Source organism: Bombina bombina, chromosome 6 (assembly GCF_027579735.1).
Source record: "Bombina bombina isolate aBomBom1 chromosome 6, aBomBom1.pri, whole genome shotgun sequence".
NCBI classification, from domain to species: domain Eukaryota; kingdom Metazoa; phylum Chordata; class Amphibia; order Anura; family Bombinatoridae; genus Bombina; species Bombina bombina.
In genome coordinates this window covers 368,239,734-368,258,072 of record NC_069504.1, presented here as the reverse complement: position 1 = coordinate 368,258,072, position 18,339 = coordinate 368,239,734, and positions in this window count along the sequence as shown.

Sequence of the window (18,339 nt, the reverse complement as noted above, 5' to 3'; positions counted from 1 at the left end):
GCAAACTGCCCCCTTATTTAAAGGGACAGTATACTGTAAAATAGTTTTTCCCTTAATGTGTTTACAATTGCTTTTTTTACCAACTTGCAGAGTAAAAAATGTATGAAAATTAGCTTTTTAAGGTGTATTTCTGTATATTAAAGCTCTGATTTTGTGTTTTGAAGCAAAGCCTGATAAAATAGGTTGAGCTTGTAGGTATAATCAGATCTCAATTACTGTATCACATTGTGCACATATACCTGCTTCTTTATCTTATATCTGTCCTTAAAACATCACCATACTTTGAGAGAACAATGGAAAATCAACATTTTACTACCTTATCTCTGCTTTATCACACACTGAGAGTGTAATTTCTTCTGCTGGCTGGTTTACAAAGCTTATCTATAGCTGGTACGCGCGGCCACAAAACTTTCAGAATAGGTGGGGATACCACATGCTAAATTAACAATTTCAAATGCCAATATAAGGGGTAAAGGAGCTACTTGTAAACAATTTAATACACTCCAGCAGGTAAAGTGGATCATTGGGAACAAATTAAAGGGGGAGAAAAATTTTAGAGTAAACTGTCCCTTTAAGTTCTTTTGACAGACATGCATTTTAGCCATGAGTGCTGGCTTCAGGGTAACTTCACGTGCATTAGCTCAATGTTATCTATATGAAACACATGAACTAATGCCCTCTAGTGGTCAAAATGCATTAAGATTAGAGGCAGTCTTCAATGTCTAAGAAATTAGCATATGAGCCTTCTAGAATTAGCTTTCAACTAAGAATACAAAGAGCACAAAGAAAAATTGGTGATAAAAGTAAATTGGAAAGTTGTTTAAAATTACATTCCCTTTTAAATCATGAAAGGTTTTTTTGGACTTGACTGTCCCTTTAAGGGCAGAATAGTAGGAATTCAAAATGAACTTGTAATGAAGGAAATCAGCTGAACTTGATAGGTACCATGTCAGAGGAGTATGCCAGGGTTGAGGATGAGTGTGTGATTTCCGAGCAATGGTAAGAGGGCCAGATTGTCAAGGACCAATGTAAGGGTGGAACTATAATGGCATATAGATTGGTCAGGGCAGGAGAAGGAGGAGATGGATGAGAGGAGAGGTTCTAGGGAATTAGCAAGCTGTTGCTGATCTAATAACATAATGCTTCTGTAAAGTTTAGTGTGAGGAGTACAAGGAGGGAGAGTTGTAGCGAGGGATGAGATGTTGCAAGTGAGGAGATGGTGGTCAGGAAGAGGAAAAGAAGAGTTTGTGAAGTTTGAATTAGTGCATCAATAGCTAAAGATCAGGTCAAGGGAGTGACCATCTTTGTGAGTGGGAGCGTCAGTCCATTGTGACAAACCTAAAGAAGAAGTGAGTTGCAGAAGTTGTTTTGCAGAGGAGGCAGTGGGATTGTCAAGAGGGATGTTGAAATTGCCAAGAATGAGGGCAGGGGTGTCTGAGGAAAGCAAATAAGGTAGCCAGGCAGCCAAGTGATCTAGAAATTGAGTTGAGGAGCCAGGGGGTCAGTATATGATTGCAACAGGTATAGAGAGGGGAGAGAATAAGGGAATCATGTGGGTTTTGAATGAGGAAAAAGTGAGGGAAGAGATGGGATGTATTTGTTGGAAGGTGCAATGTGAGGAATGTAAAATACCTACAACACCTCCTTGTCTATTATCAGACCTAGGAGTGTGGCTGAAGTGGAGACCCCCATGTGACAGAGAAGCAGTGGATGCTTTGTCTAGGGGAGAGAGACAGGTTTCTGTTAGAGCCAGAAGGTTGAGGGAGCAGGAGATAAAGAGGTCATGGATAGAAGTGAGCTTGTTTCAAACAGAGCGAGAGTTCCAGAGTGCACAAGTGAAAGGGGTAGTGGCTTTAGATGCAAGAGGAATGTGAGTAAGGTTACCAGAGTTTTGTTTTCTATGTCTATGGAACGGTACACATGGATGTGCACGGCTAGGAAGTTGTTGGGGACCAGGATTAGGGGAGATGTCACCAGCAGCTAGTATAAGTAAGAGGGAGAGTGACATAAGATGAGATACAGATTTGCAGTAATGAGAATGTTTTGGAGACGAGGTGCAGGGGGCAGAGAGAGTGTTTAGGAATAGGTAAAGTTCATGAATACAAAAGTAAGGTGAGTTTAAGAGAGATGGGCTAATCAACAGTGCAGGTGGTAAGGGGGAAGGAGTAATTTAATAAGTAGTTTGTTATAGAGACAAGAGGTAGCAAAAAGGAATATAAAGATATTGAGCATTTTTACAAAAGTGGGAACCAATTAAACACTTAAGACACAGATTTAGAGCAGCACTTGAATAAGGAAACAATGAGATACAATGAGACCCAGTGTGTTATATATCCTAGGTTACAATATTATTTAATTCTATCTCAGCAGTAACCTCTAACGTATTATATATTTACGTAACAGTATTTTTAATGGAATTATGAATATTAAAAATCAGTCATAAAATTATCGTCAGCAATATCAATTCTGATATGATAGAAATTGTCAATACACTCCAGTTAAAATGATATATAAACTCTGTAGTGTATTTCAAAATGCTAATGAGATATCTAGAAATTATGACAATAACATTATTATGAACATTAATATTTAATCTCAAATTAAATTAATTCCTGAGTTATGAACAGTTAAACTTTATATACATATTGAAAATATTTATGTAGAAAATAGTGTATTAATTATGACCAGTTATATATGTCTAGTTGTTACAATATTCTTTACAAAGCAAGCTCTAAAAATATTTAATGAATCGTCTGGTACCTCAGTATTCTGGATGCAATATTTCTATAAATTAACCTTAACTCCAAATGAATCGCTTATTAAATATCACACATGAATTATGCTAGAACAATTTATAACATTGATCAAATGCCAAAATATGGATTAATGATTTAACAACACTTGGTTAATTAAATATATCCCAATGTTATAATAAGAATCTTAGCTCAAATTCAATAAGTCTAATGGAAATTCCAGGAAAATATAATTAACTATTTTAACCCAATATAATCTAATTTACTTCACTTAAACCCAGAGATTGTTACACAATATTACCAATTCAACATATACCAATGAATCTAGCCTGAAATAACTTCTTATTTAGCCACAATAAAACAAATTCTAAAATAAATCACAATAACTAAAATTAACTTATGATGTTAAAATACATAAATACAAAGCAAGTTCTAAAAATATTTAATGAACCGTCTGGTACCTCAGTATTCTGGATGCAATATTTCTATAAATTAACCTTAACTCCAAATGAAGCGTTTATGAAATATCACACATGAATTATGCTAGAATAATTTATAACATTGATCCAATGCCAAAATATGGATTAATGATTTAACAACACTTGGTTAATTAAATATATCCCAATAATATAATAAGAATCTTAGCTCAAATTCAATAAGTCTAATGGAATTTCCAGGAAAATATTATTCACTATTTTAACCCAATATAATCTAATTTACTTCACTTAAACCCAGAGATTGTTACACAATACTACCAATTCAACATATACCAATTAATCTAGCCTGAAATAACTTCTTATTTAGCCACAATAAAACAAATTCTAAAATAAATCACAATAACTAAAATTAACTTATGATGTTAAAATACATAAATACAAAGCAAGTTCTAAAAATATTTAATGAACCGTCTGGTACCTCAGTATTCTGGATGCAATATTTCTATAAATTAACCTTAACTCCAAATGAAGCGTTTATTAAATATCACACATGAATTATGCTAGAATAATTTATAACATTGATCCAATGCCAAAATATGGATTAATGATTTAACAACAACTTGGTTAATTAAATATATCCCAATAATATAATAAGAATCTTAGCTCAAATTCATAAGTCTAATGGAATTTCCAGGAAAATATTATTCACTATTTTAACCCAATATAATCTAAATTACTTCACTTAAACCCAGATATTGTTACACAATACTACCAATTCAACATATACCAATTAATCTAGCCTGAAATAACTTCTTATTTAGCCACAATAAAACAAATTCTAAAAATATATCACAATAACTAAAATTAACTTATGAACATTAAAATACATAAATCCTTTTTTAATAATAATATTTAACACTAGTACACTTTACTACCCTGTCCAATAATATTAAATATAAGAATAAGATACCTTTTAAATTACAGCTTCAATTAAGCTACGGCAACAATAAATATCTTTGCTTTAAAATATTAAATTACAAAAATCACCATAACATATACAAAATACCCAATGAGAGTTCAGCTTTTTCAATCAAAATTCTTTTCACTGTCATATAAGAGATTATGCACAAATCTGGAAGTAAATGTTAGGCCCAATTTTGTTTGCTCTTCCTGTATAAAGAGGGGTCCCAAACGTTTATCTTCCAAAGACTGTAAATGTTAAGGCAGCAGGTCAGTCAGCAAGCTAAGTTAAAAGCAAAGACCAGATACAGATTATCGGTTGGGTACTCGCCAGGGGTTAGTAAAAGGCTCCTTCTACTTAGTCAAAAAAAAGACTGATTGGATCTATAGATTAAAAAGCCTTTACCCCTTTAGGGTTAAACATTGATTTAAACATACAGGCTTTTTTATGATATGTTCTCCTCATTATAATAACATTGATTTGGTATCAAAAAGTGGATTTTAGTTAATGGATACTAAATATTAACTAATAGTTTTTAATATTAGCAATATATGAGTATTCCCTATTGCTATTTATGAATCTTCCTATGTCCCCTCCATTTAATTAGTCACTCTTTTACTAGTTAATTTCCACCATATTAAATATTAAATATCATTTCTTAAGATCATATAAATTGGACTTTTAGGGTCTATATGTTTTTAATAAGTGGGGTTTTGAAATAATACTTTTTTATAGCATAGCGTTTTTATATAATTTTTTTAGAAATTAGTTTGTTTTTCCTGATGAACTTGGTGTCTTAATGAATTATTGTACGTCTGTTTATTGTATTAATTGTTATTAGTTTTTATCACATTTGCACATTGAAAATGTTTATATGAGGTGGCAAATCATACCTCTGTTGCGGCTTTTAATACCCGCCCAATATGTGGGACCAATAATATCCATGATTATACAATTTAAATAAGGGATCTATCTGAGGAGGTCCTACAACTCTTGAGATAGCCGGGGTGTTCATCCAGCAAAAACGCGTTGAGTTTTTGTGTCCCACATGAATACCTATAGGAGGTTGGCGAGACTGACGTGTACCGTAAACCGGGAGTTTGAATGCTGAACTATTGGCAATCATGAATACGGACTTGATCGGATCAAACCATCTTTTGATGCAAGGGATTTTCTTTACTTCTGGTAAGTGTACATGTACTATGCGTGATGTTTTAAACTATTACAATACTACCTTGAATCGAGGATTGTGCTGTCTCTCTCTCTTTGTATCTTTTAGCTTACTATAGGAAATGTCTATCCACTGGTTGTCCGAATGTCATTTTTTGAATGACTGGCGTATAGCCGATTTATGATTTGCCAATCTTTCCCTAACTGTTGTAATGGTTTTACCCACATAATAAAGGGAACATGGTCAGATAATAATATAAATAACATACTTAGATGTATATGTCCAGTTTTGTGTCTAATACTATAAACCCTCAGGGGACGTTTTTAGGGGTGGGCAAACTCGGGTTATTGTGTTAAAGTGGCAGGCAGTGCTTGCTTGATAAACTACTGGTATAGCAAATGTTAAAAATACACAGATCACAAGCATATACATTATTTTATATATATATATATATATAAATGTCCAGCAAAGTGCACTCCAGATCCTGCATGTATGCGCCTTGGGTGCTAGAGCCAAAATATTAATACATCAAAAACAAGCAGCACTCCAAAGGTCTTATATCCTTATGTCACCTTTATTTACGTGAACGTTTTCGGGCTACAAAGAACCCGTCCTCAGACTTACAAGGCTATGTAGAACTGTACCCCCACGCTGTGTTATATCCACCACCAAACAAACAATGAACTCTACGCTCTCCACGTTAGATGCGCCTCCCCTGCGAGTGACGTCATCCACCGTGGCAACGTAACCAGGGGACTGAAATAAAATGAATACATTAGACAACAAATGCGCAAATAAACAAGCATAGGCAATACACATCCTATTCTAATATTGGGCAATAGAAAAATGGGCAATAGAAAAAATAGACAAATTATTGAAATATAACCTGTAATAATATGTTGTGCAGTTCCTAGTGCTGTACCACACATGTCCCGGCGGTTACCATAGCAACCTATATCAACAATGTAGCACATTCAATGCGGCATATGTGGAGGGCAACATGAGAACTACAAACATACAGGTATAACCTACTGCAACCAAAACATAACTGCAATAGACCATCTATATATGCAAGAACAGTAATAAATACCTCAACATACTAACAAAGGCCAATTATGATAAACTGCCCTGTAATTACAATATAGGACTAAAGCATAAGGGTAAGACAATTTTGTCAAAACTAACATAGGTCGCTAAATAAAACTCTATTAATTAACTATATGCCATACCAAGAGAAAAATAAAAAATAAATATAAAAATAAAATAATAATTAGAATGATTCTGGACTCTCAACAGAGACATCCATTTTTAGCAGAGACTTATAAGAACACATGCCAGTCCAACTGAGTATTCAGTCCATAGGGGACCAGAGTATTCAACTCAAATGTCCATTTGGCTTCCCTTTGTAACAGCATACGGTTCCTATCTCCTCCTCTGGATAATGGCGGTACATGGTCAATGATCGTGTATTTCAGATCCATAACAGTGTGCTTCATTTCCAAAAAATGTCTGGCTACTGGTTGTTCCGATGCTCCTTCTTAATCGCTGTCTTAATAGCAGATCGGTGATTTGCCATGCGTGTACGTAGGTCATCTGTAGTCTTCCCTACATAATATAGTCCACAGATACAGTGTAAGAGGTACACTATATGTGTAGTGGTACACGTCAGGCGGAATCTGTGTTTGTACATTTTGCGTTTGTGTGGATGAGTGAAGCATGATCCAGTTATCAATCCTCCACAAGTAGTGCAGCCAAGACATCGAAATACACCTGTTTTTTTTTATGTCCAGCCATGTAGCTGTTTTGTAGCTTTGTACAGGGTCAGTGTTAATCAGTAAGTCCCGTAAGGACTTCGACCTTCTGTAACCCACCCTGGGTGGTTGTGGAGTTGTACAGAGGTAGGGAGTTATCAGTATTGATGATCTTCCAATGCTTGTTTAAGATATCCATTAAGGGACCCTTATCCCCTGTGAAAGTAGTCGCAAATGTCATTCTTCCATCCTCAATCTTAGGCTCTCTATCTGGAAGTTGGCAAATATTGTCACATTGTTCTTTCAACAATTTATAAGGATAACTCCTTGTTCTAAACCGCTGTACCATCTCTTCCAATTGTAAATCTCTGTTACTTATTTCTGAGTTGTTCCTACTCACTCTCAGCAATTTCGGCAATGCTCTCTTCAATGCCGGGGGGTGGCAACTGGTGTAATGTAATAGGGAATTTCTGTCAGTTTCCTTTCTTGTACAGTGTCGACTGGATTTTCCCATTCCCTTTATATAATCTAACATCTAGGAAGTCGATTTGAGTTCTACTATACACCATTTTGAACTTCAGAGCTACATTAGCCTCATTCAATTGTTGATACCAAGTCTCCAGGTCCTCCAAAGTACCAGACCAAATGAGAAACAGGTCATCTATATACCTCTTAAAAAATCGGATGTTCTTGACCTGAAACAATGTCGTCCCAAACTCTTCACAATAGGCTGTAGGAATTTATCTACAAACGTAGCAAGAGGTTGCTGTAATGAGCCTATAGAGGACACGATTGGTCTTCCCGGTGGAGGAGAGATTCCCTTATGTATTTTAGGAAGGGTATATAGGACCGGAGTTCTGGGATATGTCACTAGTAGATAGAGATAAGTATCCCTATTAATGAATCGTGTCCTCTATAGGCTCATTACAGCAACCTCTTGCTACGTTTGTAGATAAATTCCTACAGCCTATTGTATACCATACACCATCTTATTTGAGAGATTCTATGGCACTTCTTGAGATGCAACAAAATTTGGAGGATTTGGACGAGGATATATGGCTAGTCACACTAGATGTGACTAGTCTATATACTGTAATCCCACATGAAGAAGGACTACAAGCTGTTTTTTTTCCATCTCTGCAGACATCCCTATATTGGACCCCCTCCTGAGATCCTACTTCAATTTCTAGAGTTTTGTCTGACTACCAATTTTCTTCAGATTTTGAACAATCTTTTTACCTACAGAGGAAAGGGACGGCGATGGGGTCGAATATGGCCCCATCGTATGCCAACTTGTTTATGGCCCATTTTGAAGAGTTTGGGACGACATTGTTTCAGGTCAAGACATCCGATTTTTTAAGAGGTATATAGATGACCTGTTTCTCATTTGGTCTGGTACTTTGGAGGACCTGGAGACCTTGGTATCAACAATTGAATGAGGCTAATGTAGCTCTGAAGTTCAAAATGGTGTATAGTAGAACTCAAATCGACTTCCTAGATGTTAGATTATATAAAGGGAATGGGAAAAATCCAGTCGACACTGTACAGAAAGGAAACTGACAGAAATTCCCTATTACATTACACCAGTTTGCCACCCCCCGCATTGAAGAGAGCATTGCCGAAATCGCAATTGCTGAGAGTGAGTAGGAACAACTCAGAAATAAGTAACAGAGATTTACAATTGGAAGAGATGGTACAGCGGTTTAGAACAAGGAGTTATCCTTATAAATTGTTGAAAGAACAATGTGACAATATTTGCCAACTTCCAGATAGAGAGCCTAAGATTGAGGATGGAAGAATGACATTTGTGACTACTTTCACAGGGGATAAGGGTCCCTTAATGGATATCTTAAACAAGCATTGGAAGATCATCAATACTGATAAATCCCTACCTCTGTACAACTCACAACCACCCAGGGTGGGTTACAGAAGGTCGAAGTCCTTACGGGACTTATTGATTAACACTGACCCTGTACAAAGCTACAAAACAGCTACATGGCTGGACATAAAAAAACCAGGTGTATTTCGATGTCTTGGCTGCACTACTTGTGGAGGATTGATAACTGGATCATGCTTCACTCATCCACACAAACGCAAAATGTACAAACACAGATTCCGCCTGACGTGTACCACTACACATATAGTGTACCTCTTACACTGTATCTGTGGACTATATTTATGTAGGGAAGACTACAGATGACCTACGTACACTCATGGCAAATCACTGATCTGCTATTAAGACAGCGATTAAGAAAGGAGCATCGGAACAACCAGTAGCCAGACATTTTTTGGAAATGAAGCACAATGTTATGGATCTGAAATACACGATCATTGACCATGTACCGCCATTATCCAGAGGAGGAGATAGGAACCGTATGCTGTTACAAAGGGAAGCCAAATGGACATTTGAGTTGAATACTCTGGTCCCCTATGGACTGAATACTCAGTTGGACTGGCATGTGTTCTTATAAGTCTCTGCTAAAAATGGATGTCTCTGTTGAGAGGCCAGAATCATTCTAATTATTATTTTATTTTTTTATTTATTTTTTATTTTTCTCTTTGGTATGGCATATAGTTAATTAATAGAGTTTATTTAGCGACCTATGTTAGTTTTGACAAAATTGTCTTACCCTTATGCTTTAGTCCTATATTGTAATTACAGGGCAGTTTATCATAATTGGCCTTTGTTAGTATGTTGAGGTATTTATTACTGTTCTTGCATATATAGATGGTCTATTGCAGTTATGTTTTGGTTGCAGTAGGTTATACCTGTATGTTTGTAGTTCTCATGTTGCCCTCCACATATGCCGCATTGAATGTGCTACATTGTTGATATAGGTTGCTATGGTAACCGCCGGGACATGTGTGGTACAGCACTAGGAACTGCACAACATTATTACAGGTTATATTTCAATAATTTGTCTATTTTTTCTATTGCCCATTTTTCTATTGCCCAATATTAGAATAGGATGTGTATTGCCTATGCTTGTTTATTTGCGCATTTGTTGTCTAAATGTATTCATTTTATTTCAGTCCCTGTTACGTTGCCACGGCGGATGACGTCACTCGCAGGGGAGGCGCATCTAACGTGGAGAGCGTAGTTCATTGTTTGTTTGGTGGTGGATATAACACAGCGTGGTGGTAAGTTTACATAGCCTTGTAAGTCTGAGGACGGGTTCTTTGTAGCCCGAAAACGTTCACATAAATAAAGGTGACATATGGATATAAGACCTTTGGAGTGCTGCTTGTTTTTGATGTATATATTATATATATATATATATATATTATATATATTTGAAAGGGAAGCTGTTAGGTTAATTGCTGCAAAAAAACAAAAAAACTTATGGGCTTTATAAATAGATCATCTACAAAACATTTCTGCAAAGAAAAAATGAGTGTTTAATGTCCCTTTAATAGTGATGGGTGTGTGTATGTGTCATTTATTCAATAATGACAATGGCAAGTTTTCACAAACTGTGAGTGCTTGTGTCTGCTATTACTGCCTGAGTGTGTGTGTGTATGTGTGCCTCTCTATCCCTGCCTGTGTGTTCGATTTAACAAAGGTCTGTCGGACCTGATCCGACAGTGCGGATCTGGTCCACCAGACCTCACTGAATGCGGAGATCAATACGCTCTCCGTATTCAGCATTACATCAGCAGCTCTTGTGAGGGGGGGTGTCAATCAACCCGATCGTACTCGATCGGGTTGAATTGTGGTGATATCTGTCCGCCTCCTCAGAGCAGGGCAGACGGGTTATGGAGCAGCGGTCTAACTTGTGTTTTCTGGCGAGCCTGAAGGCTAGCCAGAAACACGGGGCGTCAAGCAGCATACGGAGCTTGATAGATATGCCCCTGTGTGTGTGTTGTGTGTGTGTGTGTGTGTCTGCTATTACTGCCTGAGTGCGTGTATTCCTTTCTATCCCTGCCTGAGTGTGTGTGTGTATGCCTATCTATCCCTGCCTGTATGTGCATGTCTCTGTCTATTACTACCTGTGTGTGCATGTCTCTGTCTATTACTGCCTGTGTGTGAATGTCTTTTTCTATTACTGTCTGTGTGTGCATCTCTCTGTCTATTACTGACTGTGAGTGCATGTCTCTGTCTGTTACTGCCTGTGTGTGCATGTCTCTGTCTATTACTGTCTGTGTGTGAATGTCTTTTTCTATTACTGTCTGTGTGTGCATCTCTCTGTCTATTACTGACTGTGAGTGCATGTCTCTGTCTGTTACTGCCTGTGAGTCCATGTCTCTGCCTATTACTGCCTGTGTGTGAATGTCTTTTTCTATTACTGTCTGTGTGTGCATCTCTCTGTCTATTACTGACTCTGAGTGCATTTCTCTGTCTGTTACTGTCTGTGTGTGTGTGCATCTCTCTGTCTATTACTGACTGTGAGTGCATGTCTCTGTCTGTTACTGCCTGTGTATGCATGTCTCTGTCTATTACTGCCTGTATGTGCATGTCTCTGTCTATTACTGCCTGTGTGTGCATGACTCTGTCTGTTACTGCCTGTGTGTGCATGTCTCTGTCTATTACTGCCTGTGTGTGCATGTCTGTCTATTACTGCCTGTGAGTCCATGTCTCTGTCTGTTACTGCCTGTGTGTGCATGTCTCTGTCTATTACTGCCTGTGAGTGCATGTCTCTGTCTATTACTGTCTGTGAGTGCATGTCTCAATCTATTACTGTCTGTGAGTGCATATCTCTGTCTATTACTACCTGTGTGTGCATGTCTCTGTCTATTACTGTCTGTGTGTGAATGTCTTTTTCTATTACTGTCTGTGTGTGCATCTCTCTGTCTATTACTGACTGTGAGTGCATGTCTCTGTCTGTTACTGCCTGTGTGTGCATGTCTCTGTCTGTTACTGCCTGTGTGTGCATGTCTCTGTCTATTACTGCCTGTGTGTGCATGTCTGTCTATTACTGCCTGCGTGTGAATGTCTCAGTCTATTACTGCCTGTGAGTGCATGTCTCTGTCTGTTACTGCCTGTGTGTGCATGTCTCTGTCTATTACTGCCTGTGAGTGCATGTCTCTGTCTATTACTGTCTGTGAGTGCATGTCTCAGTCTATTACTGTCTGTGAGTGCATATCTCTGTCTATTACTGCCTGTGTGTGCATGTCTCTGTCTATTACTGCCTGTGTGTATAGGTATATTTGAAAAATAAAACAGCTATTACAGTTGTTTATCAAATTATTTATGTGCAAAAATCTCATAACGGCTAGATTACGAGTTGTGCGTTTTGAGCTGTACGTTGCTAACTTGCAGTTTATTCTCACCGCTCACTTCCCTGCAGCGCTGGTATTATGGGTTTTTATCAACCCGACGTTAACAGGCAAGAAGTGAGCGTAGAGCAAAATTGCGCTCCACACTGCACTCCAATACCAGCGCTGCTTAAGTGAGCGTTGAGCTGGTTACACGTGCTAGTGCACGATTTCCCCATAGACATCAATGGGGAGAGCCGTCTGAGAAAAAGTCTAACACCTGCAAAAAAGCAGCACCGGAGTCTAAATACCCCTAATCTTACACTTATTAACCCCTAAGTCTGCCGCCCCCGACATCGTCAACACCTACATTATACTTATTAACCCCTAATCTGTTGCTCCAGACACCGCCGCCACCTACATTATACTTATTAACCCCTAATCTGCGGCCCAAACATCGCTGACACCTACATTATATTTATTAACCCCTAATCTGCCGCTCCCGACATCGCCGCCACCTACATTATACTTATTAACCCCTAATCTGTTGCCCCCAACATCGCCGACACCTACATTATATTTATTAACCCCTATCTCCCACCTCCAATGTCGCTGCAACCTACCTACACTTATTAACCCCTAATCTGCTGCCCCCCAACGTCGCCGTCACTATATTAAATGTATTAACCCCTAAAATCTAAGTCTAACCCTAACACTCCCTAACTTAAATATAATTTTAAATACATCTAAATAAAATTCCTATAATTAACTAAATAATTCCTATTTAAAACTAAATACTTACCTATAAAATTAACCCTAAGCTAGCTACAATATAACTAATAGTTACATTGTAGCTAGCTTAGGGTTTTATTTTTATTTTACAGGCAAGTTTGTATTTATTTTAACTAGGTAGAATAGTTACTAAATAGCTATTAACTAATTAATACGGTACATCCCTGTCTTTTTAAAAGTTTCCTCCATATTGTCTATGGTTAGATACAACCCTGTCATTATAAGAATTTCCTCCATATTGTCTATGTGATTCAGGTTTCCTCCAATTTTCTCTATAGTTATTCCCTGTAATTGTCCTTCTGATTCCTATTATTATAGTGATTTCCATAGTAGTTTCTATTTTCCCTAAATTGTCCATTATGGTTCTGAAAGTCTAATTGCTTCCCATGTTCTCTTGGATAGTTTCTATGATTCTCATGTGAATTCCAATTATTGGAAAAGTTCCTAAATTGTGTTCTATTGTCACTTGCGTGTTCTATTGTATTTTGATACTGATCTCTCTGATATCCATTAGTATTATAATGTCCTGAATGATCATTCTCTGTGTACCTGCTATTCTTATATGAACTATGTGCAGTATGAAAATTATTGGTTCTTTCTCTATCTTGATTTCTGTAGTTTCTCATGTCTGGTGGAATTGAGTCTATTACTTTTTCTGAATAGATTTTCAGTTCTATTATCTTCTGTGCGTATTTGTTGAGGTTTACTTGTAGTTGTGGGGGGTTTTCTTTAGAGGGTTTATCATCTATATTATCACTATATTATCACTAGAGTAATCTATTTCATCTCTAATAAACTTCTTCCATTTATTTTCCAATATCTAATTTTTTAATCCAGTTATATTAGTAATCAGTTCTTTTTGCTTCTCTTTAAATTTGGAATCCTCATTATATTCAGTTAGATTTTCTTTAAAATTACTAATAGTTTTATCAATATTTTCTAAAGATCTAGTTCTAGATTTAATTAAGACTTTTAGGAGGTTAATAGAGGCTTTTTCTAGGATGCCATACCACTCTGTATTGTGGTCATCATCCTAAGTGAATGTACAATTCTTTTTAAGGTCTCAGTCCTCTAGGGACCATATTTTTGTCTAAATATTTTTGTGTGAAAGTTAACTCTGCTTTTAGTTTTATTTCTTTAATCAGGCTATCTTCTAATTTCCTTAATAATTCATCACAATCTTTTGAAGCATTACTTGGAGTGAAGCTAGGACATCTATCCATACTATCCAAAATACTTGCTCTTAAATTAAAGATATCTAAAGAAAACTCAGTTAGGAAAAACTCTGTATAATATATTTAGACACTATGTAAACACTGAATAAAGTGGAATTAATAAAGTACCATCAACAGAACAGGAGAGATGAACAACTATAGGATAAATGCGTGATAGGTCTGATAGGTATCTAACCATAGACAATATGGAGGAAACTTTTACAAAGACAGGGATGTACCGTATCACAGACAACACACAGAAAGGACAACATGAGAGTAATACATATACTTCCAATGGTAGGATACCAACCAAACCACAGGAACTCACGACCCAGAATAGGTTTTTACCACTAGAGGAAATCAGAGAAGATCAGAATATAACTAGACCTTTTTTAGGACCAGGTACACCAACAGAAGGGACTTCCTGGGGCACATTGCAAGAAAGAAAATGCAGAAAGGGATTGGATACAAAAAGGAAAAAGAAGGTTAGAGGAAAGAGAGGGAGAAGAAGAAGAACACGAGATAAAAAGGCTGAGATAGTTTAACACTAGTGGGATCTTTAATTTGAGCAAATTAATCTCTAAGTAGGGAACAGGAAAGAGTGCTTAGTAAAGGGCTGTCTTTTGCCCCGACGTGCTGTATGAACAAATTTAACACTATGATAAAAGTTAATCAATATATAAGGGAAATTAACACTAAAATGCTATTTTATAAAGAATCCACTAGAGCGCACCTCTAATACTACGCTTACGAGTCAGAAACAAACACAGGACTATTATAATCACACAGACTTAAAAATAAAGTCCTCGTTCTATCCCTACCCATGAAAAGGGCAAATACTTAGAGCTGTTTGAAAAAATCGGTGAAAGAAGACCTCATTAAAATTAACACTAAAAGTAAACAAAAACAGAATTATAGATTTAACTAAAAAAGAAAATGAAATATTAAAAGATCTTAAAAATAATCCTGAGATTATCATTAAAGCAGCGGATAAGGGGGGGGGCTTAGTATTAATTAACACGGAAGATTACCTAACAGAAGCTTATCGTCTACTAATTACATTGAAACATATACTAAACTTAAGATTAATCCAGTGAAGAAATTAGTTTAGAACTTGACAAATTACTTTTTTATGCCAAAAAAGAAAAGATTATAAATGAAAAAGAACTGAGTTTTTTAAAAATAGAACATCCAATAACCCCGATTTTTTATTACTTGCCCAAAACACATAAATCTCTAATTAAACCCCCAGGGAGACCCATCATCTCGGGTATCAATTCATTAACTGCTAATTTGTCACAATACGTAAACAAGTACCTACAACCCTATGTGACTACCCTACCATCTTACCTTAAAAGATTCGACCTCATTGCTCCATGAGTTAGACAGTATTATCTGGCAGAATGACTATCTTTTGGTTACGTGCGATGTTAACGCACTTTACACTAATATCACACATAATATAGGATTAGATTCAACTAGATTTTATCTATATGATGATAAAGATATGCCCCCTGAATCAGGCCGATTTTATCTTACAATGTATTCATTTTATACTTACAACAATTATTTCAGTTTTAATGGAGACTATTTTTTACAAAAGAAAGGGACGGCGATGGGTACGAGGTTTGCGCCCAGTTATGCTAATCTTTTTATGGGCAGATTTGAACATGTCAACATTTTAAACCAGCCCCTGGAGCGCAAACCCTCGTACTCATCAAACGCTACATAGATGATTTGTTTTTTATTTGGAAAGGAGGAGAGGAATTACTTAAGTTGTTTATGGAAGACATTAATAATAATGAGTAGGGGAATTACTTTCACTTATGACTATAACACTAGAACCATTGATTTAGATCTCACTATCGAAATTATAGATAATAAAGTCCAGACTAAAACATTCTTCAAAAAAGTGGACACTAATAATTTATATACATTTTAACAGTTGTCACCTTGATCAATGGAAGCTTAATATTCCGAAAGGTCAGTTCTTAAGACTAAGGAAAAATTGCTCTACTATAGAGGATTTAAAGGGTCAATCTAATATATTGAGAGACAGATTTATTGAAAAAGGTTATAATGAAAAACTGATAGCAGAATCCATACAAAGTGTAGAAAAAAATAGAAAGAACTTCACTTTTAAATAAAAAAGAGAAAAAACAAACGAACCCCAAAGATTTTGAAACTACATTCATTACGCAATACAGTGCAGATTTTAAACTAATCAAGAAAATTATACACAAGCACTGGCATATAGTCCAGAAAGACCCATTTTAAATGAAATCACAGATAACAAACCAAAGATTATTTATAGGAAAGCCAAAACACTGAAGTCTATCCTAGCTCCCAGTGAGTTTCAGAAAAAAGGAAAAACCACAATTTAGATATACAAGGCAATAAACTGGAAAGTTTTTACCCATGCCATCAGTGCAAAGCCTGTAGTTTTAGTAGTAAGTGCAAACAAAGTAGAAGCCAGCAACTCAGATTGCAAAATAAAAATTAGAGATACCAATAGATGCTTTGACAAAAATGTTGTATATATGATACAGAGTCCGTGCAAAAAACAGTATTTCGGACAAACGAGCAGACCTGTAAGGGATAGAATAAGACAGCACCTCCTTAACATAGAATGGGGATATGAGGATCATTTGCTTTCTAAGCACTTCAAAGATTTTCATGGCCAGAAAACTGATGGTCTAACTTTATTGGGGTGTTAAAAAGGTGAAATCACGGGGGCGGAGTCTGGCCGTGCTGAAAATGGCCACACATTAGAAGGGCTCCTGCTCTCTTAACTGACAAGTTAGCCTCTAGAATGGCATAAACCCAATTCTAACTACCTGTGAGCAGACTACAGTATCATCCCTGACCATAACCATTCAACTACTGGAGCGGATTTGTGCATACAGTGTATAAAGGGGAAGCAGTGACAGACCTGAACTGTGCTACAGGCCTAGCTGAACAACGGAACACCGCACCTACATGGCGCCCCGGCAGCACAGTGACCTCTCCTAGAAGGCGGCGATCCCCGACCGTGACTAAGAGACAACCCGGTGCCTGATCCCGCTTCAAACGTCTGACCGTGGTAAGGGCGGCATGCCCTCCAGGTGCGGCTGTCGGAGGAAACCCTTGCCTGCACTAAGCGTCTCGCTCATGACAACTTCTGATGCCATCTTGAGGAGCGGCCTTTAGATTGCCGCGGCTGAGTGTTCTTTTGGAGCCAGGGAGGACATGCAAGCAGTGGGAACCGCTCAAGTGAAATATTCAAATACCCTAGGGGTGAGAGGTAAGGGGCTGTGACTGTTATAAATAAAGGCAAGAGGCTCGCAGCATAAATTGTTAGTAAAAACAAAAAAAAAAGGGGGCCCGTAGCAACAATTTTAAACGGTGTCCCAGAGGCTGGAATTTATAAATTAGTCCCTTGAGGCTGCCTTTAATCAAATATCTTCACACATTTACAAATAAGGCACTAACAGGGAGCAGTGCAATAGATCACAGAGGCATATTTGAGGCAACATAAATCACCTACAGGGGATGCCTAACAAGAGACAAAGCAGGGCTGACAGAGCAATAAACATAAAGCCCATATCTCAGTACCTAAAGCCAGCACACACAAGCAAAACAGTAGACAGGAGTAGACATGGCAACTACACAGACCCCTTCTACAGCATCAGATGCTTCTCCTACACAATATCTTACAAAGGAGGGACATTGTTCACTTATCCTCCAAAGAAGACATTAAGGGCATCATGCACGAAATGAAAACATTATTTGGAGACCTCAGAAGAGACATAGCTGCATTAGACACGAGAATTCTGAAAGTTGAGACAAATTTTAACAATGCATCAGCTTCCATAAAGAGGAATTCTACCGTGTTGCAACAACACACAGAAAACCTTCAATACCTAAATGATAAGATTGAAGACCTCGATAACAGAGGCCGCAGGAACAACCTGCGAATTCGTGGAGTCTCAGAAACGGTCCCTCAGCAAGGGATTCAGGGGTACCTACAGGCCCTCTTTAGAATCATTAAAGGTAACCCCTCTGCCCCGGACATTCTGCTCGAA